Source organism: Neofelis nebulosa, chromosome 9, assembly GCF_028018385.1.
Source record: "Neofelis nebulosa isolate mNeoNeb1 chromosome 9, mNeoNeb1.pri, whole genome shotgun sequence".
In the NCBI taxonomy this organism is placed as follows: Eukaryota; Metazoa; Chordata; class Mammalia; order Carnivora; family Felidae; genus Neofelis; species Neofelis nebulosa.
Window position 1 is genome coordinate 21,837,622 of NC_080790.1, and position 8,963 is coordinate 21,846,584.

General features: G+C 45.6%; 1 long non-coding RNA gene across 1 annotated transcript; it reads right to left on the reverse strand.

Annotated features, from left to right (window-relative positions):
• Nucleotides 1-4,848: 4,848 nt before the first annotated feature.
• On the reverse strand, nucleotides 4,849-7,833 carry LOC131484521 (uncharacterized). Its single transcript, XR_009248288.1, has 2 exons — nucleotides 7,300-7,833; nucleotides 4,849-6,585 (listed from the first exon to the last, which is right to left on the reverse strand). It is a non-coding gene; the product is annotated as an uncharacterized LOC131484521 (long non-coding RNA).
• Between the last annotated feature and the right edge of the window lie 1,130 nt (nucleotides 7,834-8,963).

The following is an 8,963-nucleotide window of genomic DNA, read 5'->3' on the forward strand; positions in this document are numbered from 1 at the left end:
AAAGGGCTCTGAGAAGGCAGGCAGAGCCAAGGGAAGGACCGGAGCATGAACAGGAAGAACCAGACGAAATGTCAGGTCAGAGACTTGGATCCACAAACGAACCAGAACCGGGAGTTCTTTGCCTCTGCCGCAGACGAAGAAAACACCTGCTCACTGGGAGACTTTTTATTCCCACCAGGTCTAGGGGCATGCGGTAGGCAAGAGTAGTAAGAGGCAGGTGAGACTCGGGTCCAGAGACAGCTTGGTCCCCTGGGAACAGGGGTATGTGGGAAAGAGGCTCCAAAAGGAAACAGAAGCGCAGAGGACAACACGTCACTAAGGTGGCCTAGCTCAGGAGTCAGAGGGATGCCTGGCCCACTTGGTTAGCTTTTCCTGCCTGCCCAGGTGCCCAGGACACGAGGTGGGAGGGGAGGAGGCAGTGATGCTAGGACGGCTTCCCCAGAGTTGGATGTGCATTATGTTTCCTGATGAGCGGCAGAGCCGCAGGGCAGAGGCTCGGGCCATGGGAGAGGGAATGGCTAAGGAGAGGGTAGAGACCGTCGATTTACCACTTGGGAACTAGGTAATTAAATTGCAAGATCAAGTCTTCTCTGAGAAATATCTTTTCTCTTCCTTTGGAAGGCGCCTGGCTAAGTCACATGCCACCGTTCTCCCTCTTTTGTGGCACAAGCCCTAAACTCAGGGCACCTGCAAGCTTGGTATTGTAGATCAGGAGCTGGCTCACTGGCCACAGCGTACCAAATCCAGCCCACCTCCTCCCTCCACCCACCATGTTCCTGTAAATAAGTTTTTGTGGGAATACAGTCACATCCATTTGTTACACATACTATGGCTGTTTCCTGATACAGCACAATTGAATAGATGCCATAGGTTAAGCCTAAAATATTTATAATCTGGGTTTTGAAGAAAAAGTTTACTGACCCTCGCTCTAGATCATAGGTACTAAAAGTGTGCTCTGGGAACTCTGGGGGTCCCTGAGGCCCTTTCAATGGTCTAAGTGGCCCAAACCATTTTCTTTTCTTTAATGTTTATTTATTTATTTTGAGAGAGAGAAAGCATGATGGCCTGTGCACAAATTGGAGCGGGGAGGGACACAGAGAGAGGGAGAGAGACAGAGAGAGAATCCCAGCAGTCTCCACACTGCCAGCATGGTGCCCAACATGGGACTCGATCCCACAAACCTTGACATCATGACCTCAGCCAAAACCAAGAGTTGGACGCTCAACCGACTGAGCTATCCAGGCACCCCTAAAATCATTTTCATAATATCAGGCACTATTTGCCTTTCCTTACTCTTCTCTCACGAGCATAGCAGAACGTTCCAGAAGCCATACAACATGATATTGCAACAGATGGAATGTAGAAGCAGATAGAACCCAGCTGTCTATTGCAACAGACATTGAATTAAATTGCAACAGACATTAAAGATATTTGTAAAAATGTAAAACAATTTTGTTTTACAAGCCCTTTGTAGGGCCTCCTACTGACAGCCCAGAGCCTGCTTGGGATTGTCCTTCTCCCTCTCTTTCTGCCCCTCCCCCACTCATGCGCACATTCTCTCTCTCTCTCTCTCTCTCTCTCTCTCTCTCTCTCTCTCTCTTTTAAAATAAATAAACTTTTAAAAAGTGTTAAAAGTTTTAAACACTTTTAAAAAGTGTTAAATTTTTACAAAATTGTTTTACAAAAAATGTAAAACAAAATGCCACTCCTCTCACTAAATATTTTCCAATATGGAAAATAATTATTTTTCATGAAAACATTATATATATTCACATACAGTGGATTAATTAATGTAACTTTTAAGTAACAGCAAGATGTCAGCTGTTGAGCAAAACAGAGGACAAGAGACCACCTTAACTACCTAGGGCAGGAGCTGCAGGATTAGGTGCAACCTACAGAAGGTACTGGAAGAAGGTGACCACCAACCACCAGTAAGGTATTAGCAGGGACGGAAGTGGGAACTAAGGACCAGTGCATTGAATAAACTGAGAAGTTATGAAGGGGCAAAGACAATTGAGGGTTTTTTTTAATCTGAAAAGAAACAAAAATATGATCCAGAAATCAGAAGAAGAACAATCCTCCACAGCAAGGAGGCTAGAAGGAGAAAAACAAATTCAGTAAATCAGACCTAAATCACATCAGTTACATCAGGCTACAGTGGGCTGGAACCTCTGGGTTGCGGCCAAGTTGGATGAAAATAGATTCTATGTTGCACATCTCAGAAACCACAGCTAACTGCAGGCTGGGTGGCAGAGCCCCTGGAGCTCCTGGTACAAATACAGGCACACTCTCTATAAATGTGCTTGGGGAGGGAGCCAGCCATAACTGATGCACCCATGTCGGGTGAAGAGAAAACTATGAAGGTCCGATGGGCTCTGAGAAGAAGTACAGCAGCATAAATCAGAAGTTGAAGCAAAGCTCAGTTATAACCGCTGAAGTGTGGGCATGTGCCAAGCCTGCTGAGAAGGGCTACATCTCATCGCAAGAAGCCATTGGCCCTGATGCTGGGAGGGCTGCCAGATGTGTGATGTGCCAGTCAGCAAAATTCCTCCTCCTCCATGGGCAAGGCTGGTTGAACGTGCCGCTCTAACACAGTTCTAGTACTCCACCATCTGGCCAAGGAAGTGAGCCTCCCCTTGACCAGTCTCGCTTATCTTGGCAACAATGTGCCACCACCATTAGTTCCCTGGACATAAAGGCAGAGCAGGACACACCCTTTTTGCTTTGGGGAGCTGCGTCACAAGAATACGCCACTGACCCGAACGGGCAGGCCCCTCATACGTAACTATAAAATGAATATCGACTTGTGCCTTTAAAAGGGAGAACTCAGGTGGAGGATAAAATGGTGTTACTAAAAAATTATGAAATCCTAGGCTGTATTTGAAGTCCCAGACGGGGTACATACAGGACCCAGGGTCAGCAAATTTTCACGGAGTTCCTGTTATGTGCTAGCCAGAGGCGTGTGGGGCGGGGAGAGGAGTTGAGGGAGGAGTACGACTGGAGAGCCCTTTTTGAAAGGCAGTGTCACGTTGTAGAAGAGATCTTGATATTGCAAATCATTCCAAGAAACCAGCTGTTAGAAACACCACCAGTGAAGCGGTGGGTGTGTTACTAACGCTGTGCTTATTTAAGAACTAGAATGGGTAGGGGCCCCTGGGTGGCTCAGTTAAGCGTCCAACTTCAGCTCAGGTCATTACCTCACGGCCGGTGAGTTCGAGTCCCACCAGCATTGAGTTCTGTGCTGACAGCTCAGAGCCTGGAGCCTGCTTCAGATTCTGTCTCTGTCTCTCTGTGCCCCTCCCCTGCTCATGCACACACACACACACACACACACACACACACACTCTCTCTCTCTCTCTCTCTCTCTCTCTGTTTATAAATAAACATTAAAAAAAAAAAAAAACTAGAAGCGAAAGGGACTGGTCTCATGAATATCAAAAGAAGCCAGAGCCTTCCACAGCTTCCCAGAAACAGTAAAAATCCAAAGTCAATCATTATATGTCCATCCTCCTCAAGCCCTTTTAAGAAGAAAAATGTTATTTCCAGCTAAAGATGACACAGAAATTGGTGGTGCTTCCTGCCCCACACCCTTTACTGGAGGATATTTTTTCCTTACGGTATTACAAGGATGATCTTTGTCAAAAAGCCGCCCCCAAATTGACAAAACATCTATGTTAAAATATCCCCTCTGACTTTACCAAAATCTTTTCCACTTAAGTTTACATCCTAAGCCAGGGAAATCACCTATTTTGAAACAATTCCTACCTCTTCCCAAATTGCAAAATTATGGAAGAAAGTGACTCTGATGTTTTTTTCTTTAAGGTGTTTTTTTTGTTTGTTTGTTTTTTGGGTTTTTTTGAGAGAGAGAGACGATGGGGGAGGGGCAGAGAGAGGGGGACAGAGGATCTGAAGCAGGCTCCATGCTGAAAGCAGACAGCCTGATGCGGGGGCTTGCACTCACAAACTGTGAGATCATGACCTGAGCCAAAGTCAGACGCTTAACCAGCTGAGCCACTCAGGGACCCCAAAGTGACTCGGATCTTGATAGAAGTATATCAAAAGGGATCGATCAGTTCTCCCATAGCCTTTATTTTATCCCAACTCGATGTGGTCCTGGATGATCGTCTCATTACCCAGGGCAATAATTCCTCACAGGGCTTTCGTTCAATCTGTGCTCCCTTTACCTGTGCTCCCTTTACGGCAACTATGCAACTCTGTTTCTCCAGAGACACTCCAAAGAAACATGAAGAAACAGAGCAGGAAACAGAATACTTGGGTTTATAAAACATACTTGACTGTGAACTAGAAATTACCTGCTTTATATAGGACTCCTGCATGAGGGACATGTCTTCTAAGAAAAATCGGTGGACTTCCATTTCTGACAATATGGTGGACCTGATATGTGGAGAAATCTTCCTGGTACAGAACACTCAAAATGATGGATCAAATATTGAAAACATATTTTTAAATGTACTTTTGGGCCAACAGAAAAGTAGGGGACAAGAATAAGAGAAGGGATAAGAAACCATAAAACCAACACTGGTAAGCCAGCACTGGGGCCAATACTGCCTTGGCAGTATCTGCCGATCGTTGGTGCCCCGAGCCAGGGTTTTAATAGGCCAAATTTGGATACAAGAGACAAAGCCTGGGGCCTATACAAAATGGGAAGTTGAGTCAGAGATCCTGTCACAAAGCTGGGGTCGCCGAAATGCAATACCCTCAAGTATGTAAAAGAGAGTTGACCATACTTGCCCAAATAGACCTTGGCTGGGGTGGTGGGAGTGAGGGGGGGAGGAGCTTCCCAGAAATTTCTTTTTTTTTTTCATGTTCATTAATTTATTTTTGAGAGAGAAAGGTGCGCACAAGCGAGTGGGGGAGGAACAGAGGGAGAGACAGAGAGAGGGAGAGAATCCCAAGCAGGCTCTTCACTGTCATCTCAGAGCTCGAGGTGGGGCTCGAACCTACGAACGGTGAGATCATGACCTGGGCCAAAATCAAGAGTTGCCCGCTCAACTGACTGAGCCACCCAGGCACCCCTTCCCAGAGATTTCTAAGCCCTCAAACTTTGGGGGCAAAAAATGCCAAAAATTTTCATGAGTCTCAATTTAGCAGTGTTTCTAGGCACAAGCAAGTACAATTCCTCTGTGGAAGAATATCCTTTAAGTCTAGCCTTCAAAGGATTCCCATGAATAAAATTCTAACAAACTTGGGCGCATAGCAGTTATAAACATCTGAAAGAAACATAAGCCCCCATAAGCCAATGATGGCAGAAACACTGAACTGTAGAATCACATTTGCAATGACTAAAGATACTATAATGTTTAGGTACATCATACCCATTAGACATGCTTCCTGTGTTTAAAGAAATAACGAGGGGTGCCTGGGTGGCCCAGTCGGTTAAGCGTCCGACTTCAGCTCAGGTCACGATCTTGCGGTCCGCGAGTTCGAGCCCCGCATCGGGCTCTGGGCTGATGGCTCAGAGCCTGGAGCTTGCTTCCGATTCTGTGTCTCCCTCTCTCTCTGCCCCTCCCCCGTTCATGCTGTGTCTCTCTCTGTCTCAAAAATAAATAAACGTTAAAAAAAAAATTTAAAGAAATAACGAGTATTTTGAAAAGACAATCCAGGAACAACAAACTAAAAATGAACAGGCAAAATTGGGGAAAATCATAATTTGTCGCAATTAAAAATATAATATTTCATTTTATTTTTTTAAAAATACAATATTTTAATTAGAAACCCAGCAGATGATTAGAAACTGCTGAAAACAGAACAAGTAAATTAGAAAATACATATGAAGAAACTACTCATAATTCAGTACATACGGACAAAGAAAAGAGATGAAAAATAGAAAAAGAAGACTTTGGAGACTATATTCATGGATCTGGAATAAGGAGATACTGTTTAAAGAAAAAACAGCCTAACCCTAAAGGAAAAAATGTAAAGTTGTACCACATAAACTTAAGAACATCTATTCATCACAAGACACCAGTTCAGAGAGTGAAAAAGACAAGTTCACAGACTGGGAGCGGATATTTGCAATGCATATAATCAAAAGGGTTTATACCAATGATGAGAGAAACAAAGTCAAGAAAAACGTAGTTGAAATTAAATTCTCTTACAGCCTGGAGCCCACTGATAGAAATCAGAGACCTGCATGCAGCGTGTAATACTTTCCAAGACGTGTATGGCTGCCTTAATGCCTTAATGTTTACACTCCCTTAAAAAACTAAAAGCAACCTTATCTTGACAATAGCTAAATCTTCAGGGTCCTGTGAGACCCTGCTTTCAGCGTCCAGAAATTCCTTGGAAACTAACTTTATCTCTACCCCACTCCCAAACCTAAAACTACATAACCAGTCGCTCCTCACAACCCCAGGGCAGCTATTTCTGCCCATGGGTCCTGTCCCCGTGCTTTAATAAAATCACCTTTTTGCCCTAAAGACATCTCAAGAATTCTATCTTAGCCGTTTGCTCACGAACCCCACTTCAAATTTCATCATCAAGAGTATATTAAAAATCCCCACAGAGCAATAAGAAAAAGCCGGACCATCCAACTGTAAATAGGCTAGAGACTTCACGATGCACCTTAAAAAAAAAACAAACAAAAAACAAAAGTGGGGCTTCAACTTGCAACCTCAAAATCAACAGTCCCATATTCCACCAACTGAGCCAGCCAGGCCTCCCAATGAGGAACCTTTTTAAAAGTTATATTTAGGGGCGCCTGGGTGGCGCAGTCGGTTAAGCGGCCGACTTCAGCCAGGTCACGATCTCGCGGTCCGTGAGTTCGAGCCCGGCGTCGGGCTCTGGGCTGATGGCTCGGAGCCTGGAGCCTGTTTCCGATTCTGTGTCTCCCTCTCTCTCTGCCCCTCCCCCGTTCATGCTCTGTCTCTCTCTGTCCCAAAAATAAATAAAAAACGTTGGAAAAAAAAAAATTTTTAAAAAAAAAGTTATATTTATGTAACTAATCTCTACACCCCACTGCGGGGCTGCAACCCAGGACCCCAGACATCAAGAGTCGTGGGCTCCTCGGACCCAGCCAGGCAGGCGCCCCACGAAGATACTTTCTAATTAGGGAGGATATCCCAATGGTCAAAGACGGCCAACTTCAATAGTAATTAGAAACATGCAAATTGAAGCAGCTCTTTCTGCCCACGGGTCCTGAATAAAACCATGTTTTCGCACCCGAGGTGGGGGGGGGAGAAAAAGAAATACGCATATTGAAATCACAATTCACAATCACCAGAACAGTTATTATCTGTATCTATTAAATCCACCAAGTACACTCCTTGGTATACACACCCAAAATACGAGTACACAAGAATGCTCGTAACAGCATTATGTGTAAGAGCCCCAAACTAGAAACCTGTGCTCGTTTCCCGTAGCTGCCGGGACTGGCCTCCTTGCAGCTGCAGTTCTCTTTGCCAGCTGGCTCCTTGTTAAAGTCCGCCAACAGGGGGTGCTAGAGGAAACCTGCAAAGTGGGCGGGGGAAGCGGGAATGGACTTGCGACCCACGCCAGAGTGTAGTGGTGGCAACAGCTCTCCCCACCCCCGGCCCCGCTACCCTTCCCCCCTACCCAGTTCCCGGCGGCCTCAGGCGCCGCGCTAGGTTCGAGTTTCCAGCTTGAACCCTCCCTACAACTAGTCTCCATTGTGCCCCTTAAAGATACCACCACCAACGCTCCAGCACTCCTTCCTCCGCGGTCTGAGTTCCACCTCTCCCAGGCTCCTCCTCTAAGCTTCCGGGTTCTAGTAAACTTGTAACTCTTAGCCCTTTGTTAACCGCTACCCGTCCAGGAGCTTCCTTCCGTGGCCACCTGTGTTTTCCTGGCATTTCCCTTCGGCCTTTGCCGCCCTTATAATATATATAATATAATATATATAATATAATAAAATTTCTCTGTTAACTGGTTTCTGTGTTCTTGACTGGACCCTGACTGATAGGACAGCCAAGGTTTGATTCTTTCGGAATCTGCCCTGCCTCCTGACCAGGAATGCATTGAACATCACTCCCGTTTTAAATAGGGAACCTGAGGGCTGCGACAAGTTTCACGGATCCTCATAGCCTCAGTTGGTTGTCCATGACGTCTTGACACGGTTACAGAAATCAGCTAGGGCCAAAGAGAGCAGAGCATCTTGGGTGTCTATTACTGTGCCTGCCAGGAGGACAATTAGGTTCGCACCAAACATGAACACTCTCTGGCTCGACTTTTATTTATTTATTTGTTTGTTTGTTTGTTTTAATGTTTATTTATTTTTGAGAGAGAGAGAGCACGTGAACAGGGGAGGGGCAGAGGAGAGAGAGGGAGACACAGTATATGTGCTGCCGAAGCGAGCACGAGAGAGGGAGACACAGAATCCGAAGCAGGCCCCAGGCTCTGAGCTGTCAGCACAGAGCCTGATGTGGGGCTCGAACTTCGGAACTGCGGGACCATGACCTGAGTTGAAGTCCCACACTTAACCGCCTGAGCCACCTAGGTGCCCCTTGACTTTTTTGCCCCCGTGAATGGGCACGGGAAAATGGCATCTTTCCTAACGTCTTCGTGCCCCTCTTCAGGTAAGTTGTTGAGGAAACTAAATTTGAGAACATCTAACTCCACCGGTGCCCTGCCTGCCGTTGCTATGGCCACCATTGTGTACATTTGTGTTTAATAACGTCATTGTAAGGGCTGATTCTTTAACCAGATGGCAAACATGTGTGCAGAGCTTGCCCAGCAAAGGAACAAGAAAGTTATGCAATTTGTAAGCAAAACAACTTGAGCCAAGACCTTGCTTGATGGGCCATGATTTTTCAGTGTTCTTCCTCCAGCAGGCTGTACCAACCATTATGAATCCTTATAAACCCAGACCACCTATCCTCCCCACCCCAAATCCCTCATGGTGTATAACTGTCCTACCTCACCATTGGTTTTAAATGGTTCACACCATTTAAATTTGTGTCTAAATAAGGCAGAATACAAGCCAT